Source organism: Felis catus, chromosome D3, assembly GCF_018350175.1.
Source record: "Felis catus isolate Fca126 chromosome D3, F.catus_Fca126_mat1.0, whole genome shotgun sequence".
In the NCBI taxonomy this organism is placed as follows: Eukaryota; Metazoa; Chordata; class Mammalia; order Carnivora; family Felidae; genus Felis; species Felis catus.
The window spans coordinates 41557571-41583271 of record NC_058379.1 but is presented as its reverse complement, the minus strand read 5'-3'; the positions used below and the strand labels follow the sequence as shown (position 1 = coordinate 41583271).

Here is a 25701-nt window from a genome sequence, read left to right as displayed (position 1 = left end):
TCAGGAACAAAATGGACATGGTCAACCCAGGCACATTAAAAAAAAAAAAAAAAATTTAACCAAACTTACAGGATTTTTCAGCTCTTCTCGGAAATCAGCAGAGGGCATCAACCAATACCTAAACACCAAGTCTGTTCACACAATTTCTAGATTTCCTGTTTCTCTGACCCAGCTACCCTGAACCAAATAGAGAAGAAGATGGCTAGGCTTATCTGAAAAAGCCAAAGAACTTCTGCATTTACTCCATAAAAATCCCTTAGTATTGTAAGCAACTCAAAACTCATTGCTCCTGTAGGCTTGAATTTCTTGGCTTGCAGATCAAAAGCCCTGCAATAAACTCATCTGTTTTGTTTTATTCACTGTGCAGTTTAGTTTTTGCCATTTCACACCCTCAAAAGTCTGAGATAGCTGTAGTCTGTGCTTAGTTCACATTACCGCAAAGGGAGTTACTTTGTAGAACAGAAATATAAATGGAAAAGGAATGTAGGACTAAAATCTCGCTTCCACTGTGTTCTTTTGAGGAAATCGTTTATCACTGACTTGAAATTCAAAATGATTGAGAAAGCTCTTTGACTTCTTGGTAGAGAATACCCAGCTCCTAGAAGATAGCTGATGTAATACATCTTGTTTGGGAATTCAATTTAAAGATCAAAAATGAAATTATATGATGGTCATAAACAAGTTTCCCTGGTCATTACCATTATGTTTTCCTTGTCTTCCTAAAATACTTTGGCCTGGGGTGCCTAGGTGGCTCAGTTGGTTAAGCGTCTGACTTTGGCTCAGGTCATGATCTCAAGGTTCACGAGTTCCAGCCCCACATTGGGCTCCATGCTAACAGCTCAGAACCTGGAGCCTGCTTCAGATTCTGTGTCTTCCTCTCTCTCTCTTCCCCTCTCCTGTTTGTGCTCTGTCTCTCTTAAGAATAAATATTTTAAAAAATTAAAAAAAAAATACTTTGCACTAATGACAAAGAAACTTGGGATTGTTTCTTTTACCCTACTAGTGAGTACCACAGAGAAGCAAAATGTCATCCCATGGGCACCAAAAGTGCACTCACTACCCACTACCACTTTGCTGCTTTAAATTCTGTTGCCATTAATTTATGCTATTACCCCTTCTGTATGAACTTAACTTTATCCTTCTCAACCCAACTAGCACTGTTAGAGCCATTTTAGGATGTTATGATCCTAAGGTTGTTTGCTACCAGAGTATAACCTAGTCATTCCAAACTGATACACTCTCTCAGAGAAAAGACCATGTAATGTATTCCTTTTGCATGTGAAACTATTCTGAAGGACCTACACCAGTGAACTGTGAACAGCTGCCAAGTCTGTCACGTCTTCCAAATAAACTCTGCCAATCAACGGAGCAGTAAATGTCACAGTTAAATCACCCTCATTCCAGCACTAGCATTATTATCCCCAACTCAGACAGTGAAGGCTTGGATTACTTCTTAAATATTCCCAAAAGTTCAACAAAGGACTTAAGATTTGAATACAGCTCTCCTAATTTCCCAAAGAGTAGACTACACCTCTGCCTGCTGTTTTGTATGCCTCAAAATATGATCCACACTCTTCTACTCTCCTCCTCCTCCATCCTCAAGCTTCTCTTCAATCAGTGAAAGCCCTTGCAAAAGTTTTTCTTTTATTATTTCAATTTTATTTGAAAGAAAACTCCCAAAAATGTAGAAATATATTTTCTGGGTTTTGTGAGAGCTGCTTTGGACATCGTATAACAAAAAGTGTTCAGCATTATTACACACGCTTCCCAATTTAGTACACAATCAATTATATTCCAAACTCTTAAACATGGAATCAGAGACTGAAAAAAATAAAGGAATACAACAAAGAATTATGTCTTCATTTGTGCAGATAAATCATACAGATAAATCTGTTCAACATGGAACAGTATTTCTTCATGGTTTTTGCCATTGTATGATTTTAAGAGCTTTGTGGATTAATAATACAAAAAATCCTGTTTTCAATTTACTTCATAATTAAAATTCTCTATTTAATTTTTTTTTCAAACCTACTAAACCCAGCAAATGGAAAACTTTGTGCACTGAAGCTGAATGAAACCATTGCATTGAAGGTCACATTTAGAACTTTGAACCTGCAATTGTTGAATGTTTCTTTCACTCTAAAAATACTTTGATCAGTAGAAGAATCTGAACATTGTCATTTGAATGACAATCATTATTCTACCTGGCAAATTATGTAAATTTCTATGGACTGGCAACCAAGGTCAACAGCTTCTTTGCACAATTAGAGAATAAGAATTAAACCCCAACATTTCAGCATTTTAGAGAGAAAGATAATTTTTAAAACCTCATGTAATATGTTTTTAAGTTTAGAAAAATGTACATATAGAAACCGTAAAAACTCAATGAATTTGAAATATCCATTTCTTTCTTAAAGAGAATTCACCACATTTCTTTGAGGATTTTATATTAAAGCATTACTTTCAGTATTTTCATAAAATCTAGGAAAACCTTAATTCCAATTGGAAACTATTCTTCATTCTACCGTCATTCACTTAAAAAGAAATGATGACTTAAAATGGTATTTGCTTTTGTTTATATAAATAAACAATGCTTCTAAGTAACTTCTTGCTCTTTTAAAGTTTGTATTTCATTTCATATATTGTTTTTCTTCTCTGATATTGCTATTTACACTTATCTCATTTTTATAGTACATTATATCCTATAGTACAGTTTAGAAATCTGTAATTATCATTATTAGAAGAGGTTGGGTTTTTTTTTCAACGTTTATTTATTTTTGGGACAGAGAGAGACAGAGCATGAACGGGGGAGGGGCAGAGAGAGAGGGAGACGAAACAGGCTCCAGGCTCTGAGCCATCAGCCCAGAGCCCGATGCGGGGCTCGAACTCACAGACGGCGAGATCGTGACCTGGCTGAAGTCGGTCGCTTAACCGACTGCGCCACCCAGGCGCCCAGAGGTTGGGTTTTTTAAACCACTTCCTATTATACCCTGCAATCAACACAGTTATTTTTCAAGTTCTTTTTAGCACTCCTAACCAAAAACAATAATAACATTTGAAATGAAGTGATCCTCCTTTATTAATGTTATTTGTGATAATCAGTTAACACTCAGTTTGAATGTCATAAATGATTTTATATTCCACATATCTTATGTTTTACAGTAGATTCAAGCTCATCATATATTTTTCTATACTGAGTAAACCAGAAAGAATTAGAAAATTCACTAAAACACTGATTATTGGACATTAGCCGTAACAAAATAGTCTCCATATAGTTAGGCTTCCTTATTCAAGTTTTCCATTTTTTCATTTTTAGTCCTGACTCATGATTAATTACAACAGCCTAATAAAGAATGGAATCTGCAGTGAGTCATATAGAACCAGGGAGCTCTAGAGAAAATAGAGTATATTCCACATCTATAAGGGTTCTCTGATGATATCAAATATTGCCAAGTAATATTACTGAATTAATGCCACAACAACATACAAACTATCAGTAAAAGCCATCAATATATATCAAAAATCTAAACTAAGGTTTACTCATGTGTATCTGTGTGGGTCTGTACATGATGTCTGGGTGGTGTGTGTGTATATATGCGCATGGTGTCTGTGTGTATATGCATATGTGATGTCTAAAAGTGTGTATGGGTACATGATATGTGTTTGTATGGTGTCTGTGTGTCTGTATGTATGTGTGATGTCTGTATGGTGTGTGTGTGTGTGTGTGTGTGTGTGTGTGTGTGTGTGGTGGGTGGGTCTGTGTGGGTGTGGGTGTATACTAGGAGACACATCTAGGGGAACAAAGAAACAGAAATGAGAGGGAAATGAAAAGAAGATGGATGGTAGTAAGCCAAAAACCATTTTCTTTCTTTCAGAGCTGATCTGTCCCATGGGATCAAGACATAGGAAAATAGACATTTCACAATCAGTCCATATAACTCATGAAAGGGTTCTGATAATGAATAAAGCTCCAGAACCCCAATCTGGGGCAGCCCTCATATCCCCACTTAAGACTGCATAGTCATAGGTTATTTTTAGTGTTTTGATTTTTTTAATTTAATTTTGTAGCAATGTGTTATGAGAAGGTATAGATGACAGAAGGATTGGAGTCTTTAAAAGGCAGAAACCCTGCTGAGTATAAACAAAAAGGAATTCTGTCTGTATGTTGTAGCTCTCTGTGACTAAAAAAAAATCAGCAGCAAGGGCATAAATTTCAGGAGACGAGAAGGAGGTTTGCTACTAAACTGCCTTGATCAACTTTTAAAATAATATTTTATGTGACAGGGAAGTGTCCTCTCCTCCCCACCCCCATCTGAGGATTTATTAATGGCTCTCCCCAAGAGACCAGCTGGAAGCAAAGCCAGAAGGTACAGGAATTGTCCCTGGCTATTATCTATCAAAGCTTTTTCTTACAGCAATAGCTATAAACTGGCAGATGCGGAGCGAAATAAATTCAATTCATATTTTTTTCCCCTTACCTCCATATCCCTCTAAGGAAAATATCCTGTGTGTCAATAAATCTAAGCCGGAAAATGTCCTATTGTTTCATCAATTTCCAATGAATAAATCCAAATAGAGCAAAAAAAACCTAATTTCATGAACACTTACCCCTACACTGTCCCAGGGACCTGCCCTGGAGGACCTTCAAAGAGGAATGTGACAGTGTTTCCATCTTTGGGCTGAAGTAAAGTGAAGTAGGTGAAGGGTGTTTGGAATGTTCTATCCTTAAGGAGCACACTCCTGCACTCCATAGACTGCTTGTACAGCATTCATATGACAATGGGGCTGCAGGGCGCCACTCCTCAAAACTGAACCTATGGTCCTTAATCTTCTTTCCCAAAAGCTCTGACTGCCTTACCAAAGATTACTTAGGTCTACTTGATATTTTCTATGGAAACAAAATATAAAGAGGGAACACAAAGGTGGAAAGTTATATAATTTGAAAACTCATTTTGTTTCCTCAACCTTCTAAGTATGACCACCAAGAATAAATTTGAGTTGGGAAAATAATAACAAAGAAAATTTTATTGAATATGTGGGAGCACAGGGGAAGAGAGAAAGAACTTAAGTCTAAAAAAATATATATATATAATCATCTCTTCAAATACATCTATTAAAGATTCTAAACACAGAAAAGAAATATACACCATGACCCCTTATTTTTTTTTAATATTTAATATTTACATGCTCCATAAGCTTGATGCTATAATGTGAAATTTGAGGAAGGAATTACACCTGACAGTGTTCATAATATACAGATTATATTGTTAACAAAGTATTACCGAAAATAGAAAATCTTACTATGAAATTGTTAAGCTGTTAGAATATAGATCACTGTATTGGACTTAAAAAAAAAACTATAATGCAGAGCTTTAAAAGATATGAGGTATATAGGAAAAGGCTTCGATTGAGACAAAGTCACTTTTGAGGCAATAAAATGAGAATCTTCCAAAAGAGATATTCTTGATATAAGAAAGGAAATAAAGGACCGGACAGAACATAACAGAGAAAATGGCAAGATGCAGAATTACAAAGCACAGCATAAAGTTGGGTAAATCACTAAGAAAAAAATGGGAAAGAAAACTGAAGTTGGTGAAGAAATGAGAGAGTAAAAACATTTTTAAATAACTTTTATTAAAAAGGAGAAAAAGAAAGGTAGAATGGTACCAAAAAAGTCAGAGAAATAAAATAAGTTAAATTTTACATGGAAAGAGAGTTGTGATTATCCTTATAGTTAATTTTTCCTAATTACAATATCAAACATCCCTTGGTAAAAATCTAGAAAATGCATCAAAGCAAACAGAAGAATAATTGATATTCATAATCTCACAATCCAAAGCCAAATGTTATGAATACTCTAGTGCATTTCCTTCTATGTTTTGAATGCATTTTATATAGTTGTGAAACTATCACATTTAAATTTGTATTCCACTTTTATCCCTTAACACATTACTAGAAATGCTACACAAATATTTTTGTTATATAATATTTATTATATAGATATACCACAATTTTATTATCATTTTTCTATATGGGGTTTTCGTGTAGTTTTCAGTTTTTCAGCACTATAAACTAGAGTTCCAAAAGCATTTATGCATCAGCTTTTAAATCTATATTTGGGGACACCTGAGTGGCTCAGTCAGTTAAGCGCCGACTCTTGGTTTCGGCTCAGGTCATGATCTTACAGTTGGTGAGTTCAAGCCCTGCATCCAGCACTGTGCTGACAGTGCGAAGCCTGCTTGGGATATTCTCTCTCTCTCTTTTTCTTTCTCTCTCTCTCTCTCTCTCTCTCTCTCTCTCTCTTCCTCCCTCTTTCTGTCCCTCCCCCACTTGTGCTATCTTTGTCTTTCCCAAAAATAAATAAATAAACTTTGAAATAGGTAAATCTATATTTGGATTTTTTCTTTTTTTACTGATAAAACGGGCAAAGTAGTTGACATACATGTCTTCAAAGAAGACATACAGTTGGCCAACAGGTATATGAAAAGATGCTCAACATCACTAGCCATCAGGGAAATGAAAAGCAAAACCACAATGAGATCACCTCACCCCAGGGAAAGGGACAATAGAGATCCTCTGCAGTGGGACACCAAGCAGAGTCAAAGTCAGGAATACAATAATGAAGGAGGACTAAAGGAATATCATACTGAAGGAGGCTGAATGTTGAAATCCCAAACCTCTTCCCTGACTTGGATCACAGAACACTGGCAGGAGAGATCTTTATTTGCAAAATCTGACCAAAACACAACAGACAAACTAAAGATATTGATATTTGAGCATATCCTCCATGAAATAACTAAATCAGCTCAGGTTATTATAAAGTTCACAGGCAACAAGCTCTGTACATGCAGTCAGCTTCTTAGTGGACCACATTTAATATTAATCCACAGACAAGGACCAATAGACATAGGCAAAACGTCTCTACATTTTTGGAGAAAAATAAAACAAAGACAGATAAAGGAACTTGAAGGAAAATAGAGATCATTCAAGAGAAAGAACATTTTTTTATTTTTAAAAATTTTTTAATGTTTATTAATTTTTGAGAGAGAGAGACAGCAAGTGAGCAGGAGAGGGGCAGAGAGAGAGGGAGGCAAGAATCCAAAGCAGGCTCCAGGCTCTGAGCTGTTAGCACAGAGCCTGATGTGGGACTCAAACCCACAAACTGTGAGATCATGACCTGAGCCAAAGTTGGAGGCTTAACTGACTGAGCCATTCAGGTGCCATGAAAAAGAACATTTTTTTAAACTATAACGTTAACATTCTCACAAAGAAATAAGATTTTGCACCAATAAAGCATGAATATAATACTGCAGAGAAGAAACTTACAGAAAACAAAAAAGTGCTTTTACTTTTTAAATAGTCATAGAAATGAAAAACTCAATCAAATCACTAGATGAAACAATGAAAATATTTCCAACAAAGTAGAATCAAAAAGACAAAGGTATGAAAATAAGAAAGAAAAGATAGGAAAGTTAGAGGCTAAGTCCAAGAAGTTCAGCATCACAATAAAAGAGTTCCAAAAACAAAACAAAACAAAAAAGAGAAAACAAAATTTTCCAAAACTGAAGGATACATTTTCACATTGAAAGAATCCATGAGAGCACAGAATAGTGTATATAAATAGACCTACTCTAAGGCACATCATCAGGAAATATCAGAAGTCGGAAACTAATCTTAAAACTTCCAAAAATAAAATCAATTTATACACAAAGGATCAAGAATCAAATTGGGTCACACTTTCTCAATAGAAACACTGGAAGCTGAAAGAAATGCCTTCAAAATTATGATATAAATTATTTATATATTTATATATTTATAATCTAGAATTATATATACAACCCAAATACCAATTAAAGATGAATTGAGAATAAAGGATTTTCAAACATACATTAAAAATTTGTCTCCCACTTACTTCTATTCAAAAGGCTGCTGGATGAGTAAACCAAGAAAGATGAAGGCATGGGACTTTGAGAAAAGTGAGCCAATTAACAAAGATGTGGAAAGAATTCCCATGAGAGAGATGAGTGAGTTAAGATACCAGCTTTGTAGGGGCGCCTGGGTGGCTCAGTCGTTTAAGCGTCCGACTTCAGCTCAGGTCACGATCTCGCACTCCGTGAGTTCGAGCCCTGCATCAGGCTCTGGGCGGATGGCTCAGAGCCTGTAGCCTGCTTCGGATTCTGTGTCTTCCTCTCTCTCTGCCCCTCCCCCGCTCATGCTCTGTCTCTCTCTGTCTCAAAAATAAATAAAACGATAAAAAAAAATTAAAAAAAAAAAAAGATACCAGCAAAGCCTAAAGAACAACCAGTCTAGACAACAGTAAGGTGAAAGCTCCAGTTGGGAATGATTTAGGATAGATGATAGCATTGGAAGCACCAGGAATCCATCTCCCCACCCTGATAAAAAATATACTGTCAGAATCTGTGTGATATAACTATTTTGGAACTCTGGAGTCTATTGAAGGCTTGCCACTTCCAGGGAAAGGCTTGTACTGTAAAGTGCAAGTTAATTTCAGCCAATTTCAGCTCTTAGCACTGCAGCAGCCACCCAGTCCTCATGTTTCAGTTCCATGGTAGGCAGCCATGCACATGCTCCTGAAGCAGCTTGCACATAGCTTGTGGGAGACAGGATGGGCAATAAAGACTGTCCTCCAAATATCAGGAATCTATATTCATTATTATTGATTCTACAGAAATAAAAGAATTATAACAGTATTATGAACAGTTGTACATCAACAAGTTGGATAACCTGGATGAAATAAAGAAATTCCTAGAAACAGAAAATCACCCAAGACCAAATCACAAAGATAGAAAAACAAAATAGTTCTATAGCCAGTAAAAGATTGACTCAATAATCAAAAATTTCCTGACAAAGAACAACCTTGGATAGGATGGATTCACTGGTGAATTCTACCACACATTGAGTAAGCTAACACCATTCACGAATTAACACCAATCAAATAGCTGAGAAAGACTGAAGAGGTGAGAAAACTACCTCACTCATTTTATGAGGCCACTGCTATTCTAATAACAAAGTCAAAGACACTATGAGAAAAGAAAACTACAGACCAATATCTTTTATGGACACTGATGCAAAATTCCTCAGCAAAATACTAGCAAACTGAATTAATTCACTAGCACATTAGAAAGATTATACACCATGACCAAGTGGGATTTATTCCCGGAATGCAAGGAGAGTTCAATGTAAAAATTGATCATTATAATACACCATATTAACAGAATGAAGGAAAAACTCAATGATCATCTCAACTGATGCAGAAAAATCATTTGACAAAATTCAGCACACTTTCAAGATAAAAAACACTCAACATCTAAAAATAGAAGTAAATGACCTCAAGATAACAAAACATAATAAAGGTCATATATGAGAAACCCATAGCAAACATCATACTCAATGATAAAAGACTGAAAGCTTTTCCTCTAAAATCAGGAACAATGCAAGAATGCCCACTTTTACCACTTCTAGCCATAGAAATTAGGCAAGAAAGAAATAAAAGGCATCCAAATTGGAAATGAAGAAGTAAAATTATCTTTATTTACAGATGATATGATCTTACATATAGAAAACCCTAAAGATTCCACACACCAAAAAATTGCTAGAATAATCAAATTCAGCAAAGTAGCAGGATACAAAGTCAACATGCAAAAATTAGTTGCAGTTGTATACAATAAGCAATGAACAAAATGGAAAAGAATATAAGGAAGAAATCTAGGGGCACCTGGGTGGCTTAGTTGGTTAAGCATTCAACTTCAGCTCAGGTCATAATCTCACAGTTTGTGTGTTTGAGCCCCATGTCAGGCTCTGAGCTGTCAGCACAGCTGCTTCAGATTCTGTGTCTCCCTCTCTCTTTGGCCCTCTGCCGCTTTCACTCTGTCTCTCTCTCTCTCTCTCAAAAATAAATAAACATTAAAAACAATTCTTTTTTTTTAAGGAAGCAATCTATTCACAATAGCATCAAAAAGAATAAAATACTGCGGTTCCTGGCTGGCTCAATTGGTAGAGCATACAACTCTTGATCTCAGGGTCATGAGTTTGAGCCCCACATTGGGCATAGAAATCACTTAATAAATGCATACATACATACATACATACAATACATACATACATACATACATACATACACTGGAAGACTGTCCTTTTAGGGGGTATCTGTGTGACTCAGTCAGTAGAGCATGCTACTCTTGATCTCAGAGTTGTGAGTTCTGGCCTCATGTTGGGTGTAGAGATTAAAATAATTTAAAAATCTTAAAAAAAAGAAACTTCTTGAGGTTAAAAAAAAGGATAAAATACTGGAGGAGAGGCGATGAGTGCAGCAGCCACATTTGGTATCTGCCAGGCACAAGTGTCCTGCCTGGTCTCTTCCAGCACAACCCACTAGCATGACAGCAAAACTCTGAGTAACCAAGAAAACTTTAAACTGGTAAATGCCACAATCCCAATGCCATGGACACAAGTATAAAGTTGTGGTGACTGTACATAGAGAGACTGATCCTGTTACAGGAGTGGTTATGAATTTGACCAACCTCAAAGGGTATATGGAGGAGACAGTTATGAAGCCCCTTGATCATAATAATCTGGATTTGGATGTGCCATACTTTGCAGATGTTGTAAACCTGACAGAAAATATAGCTGTAGATATCTGGGAAAACCTCCAGAAATCTCTTCCCCTGGGGGGGGGGGGGGGGGTTCTTTATTAAGTAAAAGTATATGAGACTGACAATAATACTGTAGTCTATAAAGAAGAATAGCTTTTAAGAGTTAATACTGTAGAAAGATTAATTTATTTCCATATTTGAAAAAAGGTCTTTATCCCCTTGGACTATTAAGAAGTCATCACATAATTGTTATACCTCCACATTGTGTTATGGAGTGATTGATGTATTGAAATCATTGTGAATTCAAATCTATTTTAAAGTCAAACTTGTAAAACAAACAAAAAAAAGGATTAAATACTCAGGAATTAACCAAGGAGGTAAAGGACTTTCACAACAAAAACTATAAAACATTACTGAAAGATATTAAGGAAGGCATAAATAAATGGAAACATATCCTATGTTCATGGATTAGAAGACTTACTATTGTTATGATGTCAATACTACCCAAAGCAACCTACAGATTTAATATGATCCCTATCAAAATCCCAATGATTTTTTTTTGCAAAAATAGAAAACTCCATCAAAAAAATCATATGGAATCTCAGGGTACCCCAAATAGCTAACATTGAAAAAGAACAAATATGGAGGACTCACACTTCCTGATTTTAAAACTTACCACAAAGCTACAATAATTAATACAGTATGGTGCCAGCATAAAGACAGATGTTTAGACCCATGTAATATACTAGAATTTGGAAATAAACCCTGCCATATTTAGTCAAATGATTTTTGACAGGGTTTCAAAGCCATCCAATGGGGAAAGGACAGTCTTTTCAACAAAAGGTGCTAGGAAAAGTGGATATCCACATGCAAAAGAATGAAGTTGGACCCTACCAAACACCAAATACAAAAATTACCTCAAAAGGGATCAAAGACCTAAATTTACACCTACAACTATAAAACTCTTAGAAGAAAACACAGGGCAAAAGCTTCACAATACTGGATTTAGAAATAAATTCTTAGATATGACACCAAAGACATGGGCAACAAGAGAAAAAAAATAGGCAAATTAGGCTTCATGAAAATTTTTAAATTTTAAGTATCAATAGATTAAAAAGCATTAAGAGAGACTTCTGGGTGCTTAGTCCACTGAGCATCCAACTCTTGATTTCAGCTCAGGTTATGATCCTAAGGTCATGGGATCGAGCCCTGCATCAGGCTCCATGCTTAGCATGAAACCTGCATAGCATTCTCTCTCTCTCTCCCTTTGTCCCTCTTCCCTGCTCACACTCTGTCTCTAAAATCAAATCAAATAAAATCAAATTGAATAGATTAAGAGTACATTCCTCTCGGTGAGCACTGAGAAATATATAGAATTGTTGAATCATTATATTGTATACCTGAAACTAATATAACACTGTATGTTAATTATACTTGAATTAAAAGAAAAAGAATCTCTCTGTGTGAGACTCCAGTGATTCTAATGTGCAGCCAAGTTTGAGAATCTGTGCCCACAGACCTATTGTTCTCCAATTAGATATGCATCAGAATCAAGTGAGGAGATATTATACAATACAGAAGCCCAAATTCACTCAAGCAAGTACAGGACTTGGGCCTTTCCACTTTTAAGTAGTTTCCCCAGGTGATTCTATCTAACAAAGTTTGAGAACCACTCCATAGACTATGCACAATAAAAAGGCATCAAAAGACAACAGAGTAAATCTATCAACAGAGTAAAAAGGAAACTCAAAGAATGGGAGAAAATATTCACAAATGATATATTTGATAAGGAATAATATCTAGAATATATAGAAAAACTTAAAACTCAACAAAAATAAAACAAAAAACCCAACTCCAAAATTGGCAAAAAAAACTTGAATGGACATTTCTTCAAAGAAGATACATAAATGTTATGGAAACAAGTACATGAAAAGATGCTCAACATCACTAATCATTAGAGAAATACAAATCAAAACCACAATGAAATTCCACCTCACACCCATTAAGATGGCCACCATCAATCAATCAATCAATCAATCAGAAAATAACAAGTACTGAAGAGGATGTGGAGAAATTGGAACACCTGTACACTATTAGTGGGAATACAAAATGATACAGCCACTGTGGAAAACAGTATAGGATTTCCTCAACATTTTTTAAATAGAATTACCATATGATCCAGCAATTGCATTTATGGGTATATACCCAAAAGAACTTAAAGTAGATTTTCAATGAGATATTTGTACACTCATATTCATAGCACCATTATTCACAATAATTAAAATGTGGTAGCAACCCCTGTGTCCATCATTGGATGAATGGATAAGCAAAATTTGATACATACATATAATTGGATATCATTCATACTTTTAAAAGGAAATCCTGACATATGGTACAACATGAACGAATCTTGATGACATTATGCTAAGTGAAATAAGCTAATCACAAAAAAACAAATACTACATGATCCACTTATGTAAAGCACTGACATTAGCCAAAATGATAGAGAAAGTAGAATGGTGGTTTCCAGGGATGAGAGGGAGGGAGGAATGGGTATAGAGTTCGGGCTTTTGCAAGATAAAAGAGTTCTGGAGTTGGATGATATTGATCATTTCACAATATGAATATACTTAATACTTCTGACCTGTACACTTAAAAATGGTTAAGATGATAATTTTGTGCTATGTCTATTTTACCACAATTTTAACAAGTGAAGAAAACAAGCTCCAGTAGGAATGTCTCCAAAAGATGAAAAAAATGTATTACCTGAACTTTTTTATAAATTAAGAGATTTAAACTTCTGAGGAGTAAATTAAGGATAAGACCTAACTACAGAGAAAATAAAGCAAATGCAAAGCAAGATATTATTAATTCCAACCAAAAGAAAATTTAAAATCTATGCAGGTAAAGAAAATAATCACAGTATACCACATGGCTAAGTTAGCCCCCCCTCTAACATTTGGGGAGGGGGCAGGGGAAGATAAATGAAGGACCATGTATCATATGACTATACATTTTTAAAATGTAAATCAAACTAAAAAAAGTATTAAATAAAATACATCCTATTCTCCTACCTTAAGTAAATGACCTAGAAAGCCAGGATTAAATTTAAAATCCATATACTTCTCAGAGTTCCACGCCAGAACTTAACAGTAGATGGAGAGCTAGGTACTGGCCTCAGACCAAGAGCCCATCCCCTTCTATTCCAGCCTCAAGTTCCAACCCACACACTGAGGAAATTTGGGGGCATGTGTAGACACCAACCCACGTATTATCCTAGCTCAGATCATACACTCACAAACACTTTCCCATTAGATGTGTACACAGACAGCACCATCCACCCTTCAGCAGGACAGATGATAATGGGGCCTGCATGGGGTTTAGAAGCAGCCTCAGGGTTGTTTGTGCAGGTAATTCAGGGACCCAGAATGAGATCTGAAAAGGCAGCTTACTTGGCCTTCTGAATTCCTCCCCCAGGGAGAAGGGCCAGAGCAAAAATTTCTCAAGTCTGGCTTACAAGACATGGGCTCCTATGCAAATGTCTAGGAATAGTACTGGGCTCACCTGAAAATAGCATTTATATAATCATGCTAACACAAAAATAATATAAAAATCTTAACATGTGAAATTTTCAGGAGGATGAGGGGGATGGGAAACATGCAGTACAGTGCTTGGTAACAAGTGGGAAATGATTAAAGAAAGATAAAGCCTAATCTTTTATGTTAGGAAGTCAATAAATGATGCCTAAAAGTGAAAAACTTAAAAGTTGCCATACAATTATGTTATTTTGAGATATGAAGGAAAATGAAAAGAGAAACTGCTAAAAAGCACTAAGCTCTAGGAAACAGAAAATGAGGGAGAATAGAGTTGTAGGGAGTATTATTCTTCATTAAAAGCATTGTGGAACTATGTGACAACTGTGCACATATTAACTTTGATACTAAAAAAAAAGAATATACTGCAAAGAGAAATTTTTCAAGTGTATTTTTCAACTTAACATGAGTTCTGCAAAACTCTTCATTAACCTGGTCTTTTCAGAATGACAAATGTAAGAGGCAGAAGATTAGGGGAGATTATTAACATTTAACATGTGAAATGAAGACTGGTAATAGGAAAGTTTCAGATTAACATTCTTTTAGGTTTCTGAGGGCACTACATGTTTAAATTAATTCATTCAATAGGTATTTATTGGTCATCTACGTGACAGGCATTGTGCTAGAAGCTGGGGATACAGAAGTAAAACAAAATTTTTGTTTGTTTGTTTGTTTAAGTGAAGGCACTCTTCTTTATTTTCATGTAGTGATGTCTACACAATTGTGTGTGGGGTTTTTTTTTAATTTTATTTAACTAACTAAGTTAGTTAACATATAGTGTATAACAGTTTCAGGAGTAGAATTTCGTGATTCATCACTTACATATAACACCCAATGTTCATCCCAACAAGTGTCCTCCTTAATGCCCATCACCCATTTAGCCTATCCCCTCACCCAACATCCCTCCAGAAACCCTCACTTTGTTCTCTATATTTAAGAGTCTTTTATGGTTTGCCTCCTTCTCTGTTTTTATCTTATTTTTGCTTCCCTTCCCCTATGTTCATCTGTTTCGTTTCTTAAATTTCACATATGAATGAAATCATATATTTATCTTTCCCTGACTTATTTCACTTAGCGTATTACATTCTAGTTCTATCCATGTTGTTGCAAATGGCACATTTTCATTCTTTTTCATTGCTGAGTAATATTCCATTGCATATAAATACCACATCTTCTTTATCTATTCATCAGTTGATGGAAATCTGAACTCTTTCCATAGTTTGGTTATTGTTGATAGTATGGCTATAAACATTGGGGTGCATGTGCCCTTTGAGTCAGCATTTTTGTATCCTTTGTATAAATACCAAATAGTACAATTGCTGGGTCAGCTCTATTTTTTTAATTTTTTGAGGAAACTCCATGTTGTTCTCCAGAGTGGCTGCACCACTTTTCATTCCATCCAGCAGTGTAAAAATGTTCCCCTTTCTCCACATCCTTGCCAATATCTGTTGTTTCCTGAGTAGTTAACTTTAGCCATTCTGACAGGTGTGAAGTTGGTATCTCATTATAGTTTTGATTTGTATTGTGGTTGTCTTCTTTGGAAAACTATCTATTCATGTCTTCTTCCCATTTCTTCACTGGATTATTTGTTTTTTGGATGTTGATTTTGATAAGTTCTTTATAGATTTTGGATACTAACCCTTTATCCAATATGTCATTTGCAAATATCTTCTCCCATTCCGTTGGTTGCCTTTTGTTTTGTTGACCATTTCCTTCACTATGCAGAAGATTTTTATCTTCATGAGGTCCCAAGTGAAACAAAATTTTTAAAAAGCATGTTTTTGCCCTTACAAAGAGCTTAATGTCCAGTCCAGGTGACACCATGGAAACAAATATTCATTCAATGAATATAAAATATTAACAGTAATACCTGTTATGAACTAAAGTTCTTGGTGCTAAGATTGTGTAGAGCAGGTAAACCTGATTCAGCAAAAAGAATGGGAAAGTTTTCCCCAGAAATAACATATGAGCAAAAATGTCAAGAATGAGTGGGTATTAAATGACCCTTCAGAGGAGTCCCACATCTCCTGGGGAAGTGCCTGCCTTAGTATCATCCTGCAGCTCTCAGTTGTCAGTGGGGAGCAACTCTGAACAAAGGCCTCAATGAAAAAGTAGTAATAGGGTTCAAACTTAGCAGGTGAGGCCCTAGGTCAATTATAAGCCCTGTAGCTGGAGATCTGTGAGATGCAGTAGTATGACTGCCACAGTCTTGGAGGAGGTACGGGGATAAAGAAAGGGACAAAGCAAATCTTCATTTTGTAAAGACCACCAGGCTACAACATGGAAAATGAATTGATGGGGGACAACAATAGATGCAAGGGCACCATGTAATAGATAGGTTATTCAAAGATAAAAACATATTGAGTGTATGCAAAGAAATGAGTACTTTAAGTAAGTAATTAATATCCTGCAGGGTATTTTTTCTTACCCCTGATTAATAACCCTTTCACAGTCAGTATTTTCAAGTTACCTTAAAATATAATATCTTTGAAAGGCATTTAACTCATAAACCCATTAAGAAATTATCTGTTAACTCTTAAAAACTGAGAATAAACTGAGAGTTGATGGGAGGTGGGAGGGAGGGGAAAGCGGGTGATGGGAATTGAGGAGGGCACTTGTTGGGATGAGCACTGGGTGCTGTATGGAAACCAATTTGACAATAAATTTAATATTAAAAAAAAAATAAAGAAAGAAATTCTCTTTTTATTTTTATACCAATATTTATTATCCAATGGGTGTTAAACCATATGGGTTCAATCATCAGAAATGAGTAATAACAATTATTATTATCAAAAGAAACATCTAAGCTGATCTGACTAAGGCCAGACTGACATGTGGTCTATTCCAGCCTTCTCTTTTCTTATATTGGGAGTTGTGTGCTGCTTTTGCTTGTTTGTTTGCATCTCTGGCTCAAGGAAGAACTTTCTGGTAAATTTCTTAGAGAGGTATGATGCCACGTGATTGAGCTACTTTGACAGTGTGTTAATTTTGTTCAACTGTGATACATCATAAGAGCCACTACTTTATGTTTGTAACAAAAAACAGCAGGATAATATCAGTATCTTTTTTGTTTATTTTCTGAGAATCAATTAGTTTATGGGAAAAGAGAAGATAATTCACCATTTTGGCACTTTTTTGGACAGCTGTTAAAAACAGATTTCAATATCCTGCCTGGTGAATTTCCCTACAATGTCACATTTCCATTTAACTTCAGCTGCAAGTTCAAAAAGAGATGTGATTTATAGTTATCTGCTCTACTCTGAAGCACCCTAAGTGTCCAAAATGTTCTGAATACTTTTAAGAGAAATGAATAAAACACACAATAGATTAACATTTCTGACAAAAATGCTATTCTTCTCACTAAATTTTCCATTACTTCCTCTCCATTGTTTTAATGTACAAATTCATGGCATCCTTTCTCACACCAGATTCAGCTTCAAACTTAAGCTCTGCAGTTATACTTCTGCTTAGTCTCTGGTAGTCTGTCGATGTATGTTTCACTTATTTTCATTATCATACCTAAAATATCCATCTACTCTTCCTTTCCTGGAGGTCAGTGATGATGTTAGGATCTTTTATACTCCCAGGGTCTCAGGAAGAAGACTCCCTATTCCTTCCTAATTAACATGTTGCCTTTGTCCTATGCCTTACCTATCCAATTAAAAAAAAAAGTACACTACCTCAGAGTAGAAAATATCAGAACTTATCATTTCAACGACCTTCACTTTTATTCCAATATTACCTTTCAGCAATAGGAACTAAACATTGCAAAATAAATATTTCTCATAACTGAATAGTAGACCTGCTCTATGTTTTCACAAGGCAAAGAAAAATATCTATAAAGCATAGAACCATTTACAAGTTGCTAAAACTAGAACACTCATTATTTTAAGGAAAATCACACTCAGTAAAAAACGTTGTTTGTGTCTGCTACAAAGTCATTTAATATAATTGGTACCTTATTTTCCAAATTATGTTCCAAAACCTAAAACAATTCTCAATATCTGTTTACATGCCATAAAATGACCTGGTGATTTACTCTCTACTACAATGTTGACCACTATAGACAACCTCAGTGAAATAAACTATAAGAAATTTTCAAAACTATCTGCCCGAATAAGCACTCACTTTTGGGCCCATGCATAATATAGGTATTTAACCAGTTACTCTCCTTATTTACTATGTTGCCCTCTCCTCCTCAAAGGTTTCTGGTGACTAATAATTTTCTTGTTGCTTCTATGTATTCTTTGTATATTTACTACATCAGAACAGTAAAACAGCACCGAACAGTTCTTTGGCTTTGTTGTCGTTGGTTTTTTCCCCTTAACTCTGATACAGGCTTCCTGAAGGACTGGTATTTGCCTTTAAATTCTTTTCTAACATTCCAGTTGTTGACCAAGAAGAGATCTCCTGCACAAGCTACACTTCCTTTCATTACAGAATTACTCAGCTCCTACTGGCTCTTTTCTGGAAGTTCTGCACCTGTGGATAAGTTAAAGCACTCTGTTTGTCAGTTGGAAGTGAGGGGAAAAAAAATCTCAAGTTGGCTTAAACAAAAATATACTTACTGTTCATTTAAATGAAAAGTCCAGACCAAGTAGTAACTTCAGGTGTGGCTTTATTCAGGACTCAAATGATATCACTAATTTTCTTTGCTTCCTCTGAGTTGACTCCATTCTCAAGCTCCCTGCAGTGGTTCCTGAAACTTCAGATTCCATAATCATCACATGAAGGCCACCACCAGAGGGAGAGTTCAATAAAAGCACAAACAAAAGTTTGGATTGAGTCTTCTTGGCTGAAATTGGCAAGGTTGGTAGTTCTAACTGGCTTGGCGTGGGTAAGAACTCCAGCTATAGTGCCCAGAAGTAGAGCCAGCTCTGACCCAATGTTTCTGGGCCAAAAGGAAGTCAGAGTTGCCTCCAGACAAAACTGTAGTGGAGGGAGGAATATGGACAAGGAGGGACAAAACCAATTCTTAGCCACTGGTAGTACTGTATCCACTTTTGACTTTTGGGTAATTTGTTATTGTTTTTCCTAGTGGTGAGTTTGGTCGGAAAATTGATCCTCTATGGGATCTGTATCATGCTGCCAAGATGTTCCTTAGTGGCAAGTACATTCTACAGAACTACTAAACAAAATTCTTTTTTGTTCTTCCAGAAACAATTTCCAATTTGTGTAATGTAAAAATGACAGATTTATTAATAGTGTGCCTAAACACTATTTATTAGTAGTGTGTCTACTGTTCTTTAAAGGGCTCTTCTCAAGCTTTCAATATAATGAAATCATGAGTTTTTTTCATTGTATGTTTTTTTGACAATATAAATAACTGTCACACCATAGATAAATACCTTCTATTAACTTATAAGGTCTAGGAGGATTTTCTTATATTAGTTGTCTCCAATTCTTAATAGAAGTTCTAAAATACTTCCTAGAGTTAACAGTTCTCAACTCATGATTTTAGCTATTTTGAACCTTTTAAACATGGCACTAAAAGCTGCCTTGGCAAGGGGGGGGGGGGGAACGTGTAAAAAGTCCGTTGTTAATGTATCCCCCATTCCTCTCAAGAGGTCCATTCCTTTTAGCACTTTCAAGCCAGGTAATTTTGTTCTCCAGTGTCACTGCCTTTTTCTCTTTTATAAACACTTGGGAAACACGTCAAATGTCATTCTATCATTTCCTCTTCCCCTTGCTTCCCTTTAAATATTATGGCAGAAAACAAAATTTTCCAGAAATATATTTGGATTCATTCATCCATTAGAACTGTATCTTCATATACTATGGAATATTTTTAAACAACACCAAGGGGTTTTTTTAGTTTAGTGGTTTTTGGTTTTTTGCCCTCTTGTCAATTTCTTCCCATACTTACTCCTTTTCATAAAGTTGACTCTTTTTTTCCTATTCAAAGTTCTGTTGGATTTTTACTTGTCTTCTCTTCTTCCCCTGAGGCATGTTAGTAACTTCTTAAAGATGCTTTCTACAAACAACTCTTCCAGAACTAGGATACTGCTTAAGCCTAAAACTACCATTTTAAAATTATTTTTGTTTTTTATGCACACATCAAAAATGCAAACTGAAAGAGGTAGAAACATAAAACAAAATACTCTTAAACTTATTAATATTCCATATTTATATATACAAACACTGTAAGTCCCAAAATAGTAATTTAAAGCACTGGATATTTTAGTCTATTGATTTTAATTAAGTTTACTTTAGGTTGTCTGGATCTCAAGTAAGAGAGAAAAGAGAAATAGATGAAAATATCACAAGCAAGCTTTTTATCCCAGCTCTTGGGGAAAAAAACTAATAAGCCACCTCCACAGTGAATTTCTAGTGAATCATTAACCAGGGATTTGTTGCCTTGGTTACTGAGCCAGGTAGAGATTCCAGTAAAAAAGCAATGTGACCTGTGAGCTCAGGAAACTGAAGAAGTGAAATTTCTGCATGATGATATTTGCAATTTCTAGAGAATGAAATGAAAACAGTAAAAATGTATGTTAAAATAGAATACCTTGATTTTTGACCCAATGTTAGATTTTACACACACACACACACATACACACACATACTTAATAACAACAATAGTGTGTGCTTGCTTGCAAAATTTTACAAAATACAGACCATTTCCAATATGAGCTATCTCTCCTGGAAAACAAAGCACTTTGCTTTTCAATGATGACTAGATATTCCATCAGTAGAGAATATTTTGATAACAATAGATTTGTAAGACAAGCATTGAGAAAGCAGACTGAGTATATTTTACAGGCAAAATACCTCTGTGTATGGTTCTTTACGTTATATTGTATCAAAATAAGAATCACGTAAATATTGATACCAAACCTAGAACCAAAGGCAAAACCAAAATACAAATTTAAAGGCATAACTTCAAGCATCACTACTATCTTAGGATGGAATTAGATTTATTACTAAACTCAGGATCACACTGAAGATGTCAATGGTGCACTAACCAATGGTGCACTAAATTTAATGTTCAGATTGTGTGTTTAATCCATGCCCAAACTTTAATGCAGTCACATAGGGCTCACACCTAGTCTCACAGCCCCAAATATGCAGCATTAATGATCAACATATATACTCAATCATAAATTACCCTGAGTTTACAATCTTCCCAGCATCTTCCTATGGGTAATTGCAAAATTTCTTTCACCATAATTAATCCAATTTGAGAAATTAACTTAGTTTGAGATTAGTGCCGGACTGACTTAAATAAGATGAATGTTTGGCATCTGTGGTTTATTGCAAATTATACAGAAGGTACTGAGATTTGTTTCATTCCAAATATGGCTTTATTTAGGCTTCTCTTTTTATGACTGTATTAGGCTTTCTGCCTTTATTTCCTGTCAAAGCTCTTAGATGCTTATTACTTGATATTTATTTGTCCTTTACCTTTCAGAGACAGCCAAATCCTAAGATGTTTAAATATACTACATAGATTTTGAATTTCTTAGGGTTAATTTTTAATAAGAATTATCTTAACGGTGGCAATAACCAACTGGCAAAAATACCATTGGGGCTATAAATTATATGTTTAGTAAAACTTTCTTTTCCTTAATGTATCTATTACTCAAATAGCACATTGTATTTCATATTCAAGAGATGATTTTTAAATATTAGCCAATAAGATTAAAGGCTTATTTAACAATAACATTTGAGTATATGAATTTCACAAAGAACATTTTTATTCTATAATTCCCTATGTTTTCATGCATAGGTCTGTTATATGAACATGGACCTCTGGCCTATTTTGTCAGGTCCCATCTCATAACAAATGAGATGACATGGTTACTACTTTCAAGGAGTTTTCAGTCTCCCAGAAGAGACAAGCATGTAAACAAGTCATTATTATATTATGTTAGCCAAATCTCCCTGAAAAAAAAGTTCCCAGACCTAGGAGGAAGCACTTAAAATTCATCTGGGGCATAAAATCTCCATAGAGCAAAAGTAAGGAAAACTATAAGATGGAAAGATGGGGAGCAATGCAAAGTGATACACTAATGGGCTGGCAACTACTTCACAATAAACCCTAAAAAGACACAGCCAGTCACTGGTAGTTCAATTGCTCAGCTACTCAGATGTCTGCATAGAGACACTCTGCTTAGAAAAAGAAATCCATGGGAAGTAAAGAGAGGACACAATAAAAGATAACACTCTGGCCTGCTAGTTCTCAAAATGGTCCACATTCTCCAATCGAAGCATCAAGAATAGTAACATTTAGAGACATTTTCAGAGGAAATCAGGAGGAGCCAAGATGATGGAACAGCATGAAAGTTTTTTTGCGTCTTGCATCCATGAAATACAGTCAAATCAACACTACACCATCCTGCACACCTAGAAAACTGATTTGAGGATTAACACAACAATCCACACAACCTGAACCACAGGACTCAGCAGGTAGGTGGCACAGAGAGGTGAATTGGGGGAGAGAGAAGCTGCGGAGGGCAGGGAGTCACTTTTGCGTGCAGGGAGAGGACGGAGATGGGGGGAGAGTATGGGAAAAGCACCCCCCTCCAAAACCAGCTGGAAAGAGGAAAAGTGGAAACAGCCATAGGGACTGAATTTAAAAGAGAGAAAGGAGAAAGGAGAGGGTTTAAATTCCATTAAGACTCTATAAACAGGAGGAGTGCAGAGTTTGAAACTCTGCAGCTCGATACCTGGCAGTGCTCTGGTGGCAAGGAAGAATCCCCAGGAACAGTATGAAGTCTGGGGATCCTTGGGCCACAGGGGGAAAGGCGGTTTCCCTGCTGGAAGGATATTTGGTAGAGGCTGTATGGCCACCTGGTGCCAGCAGACCCCAGAGAACAACCACATTCACTGGTGCTGGAACAAAGTCATTAGGGGTGAAGCTTGGTGCCAGATATGTGTTGTGATTTCCCATAATCCCTGAAATGCTGCTGCTACACAATCGTGTGAACTTTTTCTGGGGTGGGCTGGCACCCAGCCACAGTCTCTGGGCATCAGCATCAGCACGGTCCCTGAATGTTCCTGGGTGCTGCTGGCACCTGGCCATTGCTCAGTGAGACCCTCCTCAGAGGGTCTGAGTGGGTCAAAGCTGCAGTCCCTCAGAAGTGAGGTGTCAGGAAACACAGCAGCATCCGAGATAAAACTCAGGAGGGAGGTGCACCCTGACAACTTGATGCCTTGGTCACAGGCAGTGTAAAAGCAGGAAGTGGACAGAAGCGAGAGAAAAAGAATGAGATTGGGGAGAACAGAGTTCGGATACTAGAGACTGGGTAGCTGGGTGACGCCATTTTCACCCCTTCCACGCATGTGCATACACACCTACAAGCACAGCATTCCACCCCAGTAAGTTAAGCAGCGCCATCTAGTGGAGAACGGAGCCATTACACTAAGCCCCACCCAATTAGGCCAATCTTGCTCTTCAGGAACACCACAAATCTCTCCACCTGCTTAGTTTCTGGACTATAAAGTGCTTCATAGTTTGACCTCTAGGGGAAAACAACATAATTTCAATCATATTTCAGTCTGCTCACCGGTGCATCTAGTCAATTTTCTTTCTTTTTTCTTTTTTTCTTTTTCAAATCTTTTCTTTGTCTTGAATACAGAAAAATTTTTATTTTTATTTTCAATTTTTATTAAAAATATATTTTTAATTTTTCTCTACTATACTTTTTATTTTGTGTAAATTTTTCAAATTCCATTTTACTTCCATCACTTCATCATATTCTATTTCATTGTCCTCATTGTTTCAAATATTCAAACATTTCCCTTTTTTAAAATTTTCCTTCTTTTCCTCCATTTTTCTCTAATCTATCAAACTCCTTTCAACAACCAGACCAAAACATACCTAGGATCAAACATCACTTATTTGATTTGTGTGTGTGTGTATGTGTGTGCTGTTTATAATTTTTTAATTTTAATTTCTTTTTACCTTATTAATTCATTTTCTTCCTTCAAAATGACAAAACAAAGGAATTTACCCAAAAGAAAGAGCAGGAAGAAATGACATCCAGGGACTTAATCAACATAAGCTACAAGCAACATGTCTGAACGAGAATTTAGAGTCACAATACTAAGAATACTAGCAGGGGTCAAAAATGAATTAGAATCCTTCTCTGCAGATATAAAAGAAGTAAAGCCTGTCAGGTTGAAATAAAAAATGCTATAACTGAGCTGCAAACTCGAATGGAGGCCACAGCAGCAAGGATGGATGAGGCAGAACAGAATCAGGGATAGAGGACAAACTTATGGAGAATAATGAAGCAGGAAAAAAAGGGAGACAAAGACAAAAGAGCATGATTTAAGAATTAGAGAAATCAGTGACTCATTAAAAAGGAACCACATCAGAATCATAGGGGTCCCAGAAGATGAAGAGAGAGAAGAAAGGAGTAGAAGGGTTACGTGAGGAAATCATAGAGGAAAACTTTCCTAACCGGGGAAAGACACAGATAGCAAAATCCAGGAACCACAGAGAACACCCATACAATTCAACAAAAACCAACCATCAACAAGGCATATCATAGTCAAATTCACAAAATATTAGTCAAGAAAAGATTCATGAAGCAGCAAGGGGAAAAGTCCGTAACACATCAGGTTTGCGGCACACCTATCCACAGAAACCTGGCAGGCCAGAAAGGAGTGGCAGGATATATTCAATGTGCTGAATAAGAAAAATATGCAGCCAAGAATTCTTTATCCAGCAAGGATGTCATTCAAAATAGGAGAAATTAAATTTTCCCAGACAAACAAAAATTAGAGGAGTTCATGACAAATAAACCAGCCCTGCAAGAAATTTTAAGGGGGTCATTCTGAAAGGAGAAAAGACAAAACAAAAACAAACAAACAAACAAACAAACAAACAAAAAACACCAAAAGCAACAAGACTAGAAAGGACCAGAGAACACCACCAGAAACTCCAACTCCACAAGAAACATAATGGCAATAAACTCATCACTTTCAGTACTCACTCTAAACATCAATGGACCAAATGCTCCAATCAAAACACAGAGGGTAACAGAATGGATAAGAAAACAAGATCCATCTATGTGCTGTGTACAAGAGACCCACTTTAGACCTAAAGACACCTTCAGATTCAAAGTAAGGGGATGGAGAAACATCTGTCATGCTAATGGTCAACAGAAGAAAGCCAGAGTAGCCATACTTATATCAGACAATCTAGACTTTAAAATAAAGGCTATAAGAGATGAAGAAGGGCATTATATCATAACTAAGGGGTCTATCCACCAAGAAGACCTGACAATTGTAAACATTTATGCACCAAATGTGAAAGCACCCAAATGTATAAATCAATGAATCACAAACATAAAGAAACTCATTGATAGTAATACCATAACAGTAGGAGACTTCAACACCCCACTCACAGCAATGGAAAGATCATCTAATCAAGAAAATCAGCAAGGAAACAATGCTTTGAACGACACCCTGGACCAGGTAGACTTAACAGATATATTAGGGACATTTCATCATGAACCAGCGGAGTATACATTTTTCGCCAGTGC

At 36.0% G+C, this 25701-nt stretch overlaps 1 protein-coding gene, 1 long non-coding RNA gene and 1 pseudogene across 3 annotated transcripts in view; 1 reads left to right on the top strand and 2 right to left on the bottom strand.

The window, feature by feature from the left end:
* The window catches only part of METTL4 (methyltransferase 4, N6-adenosine), a 681840-nt gene that overhangs the window by 472568 nt on the left and 183571 nt on the right, over window positions 1-25701 (bottom strand). The window lies entirely within an intron of this gene.
* LOC111557248 lies at window positions 10229-10766 on the top strand (annotated as a pseudogene).
* Window positions 18130-20950, bottom strand: LOC123381196. The gene is made up of 2 exons (XR_006587916.1): window positions 18775-20950; window positions 18130-18688 (listed from the first exon to the last, which is right to left on the bottom strand). It is a non-coding gene; the product is annotated as an uncharacterized LOC123381196 (long non-coding RNA).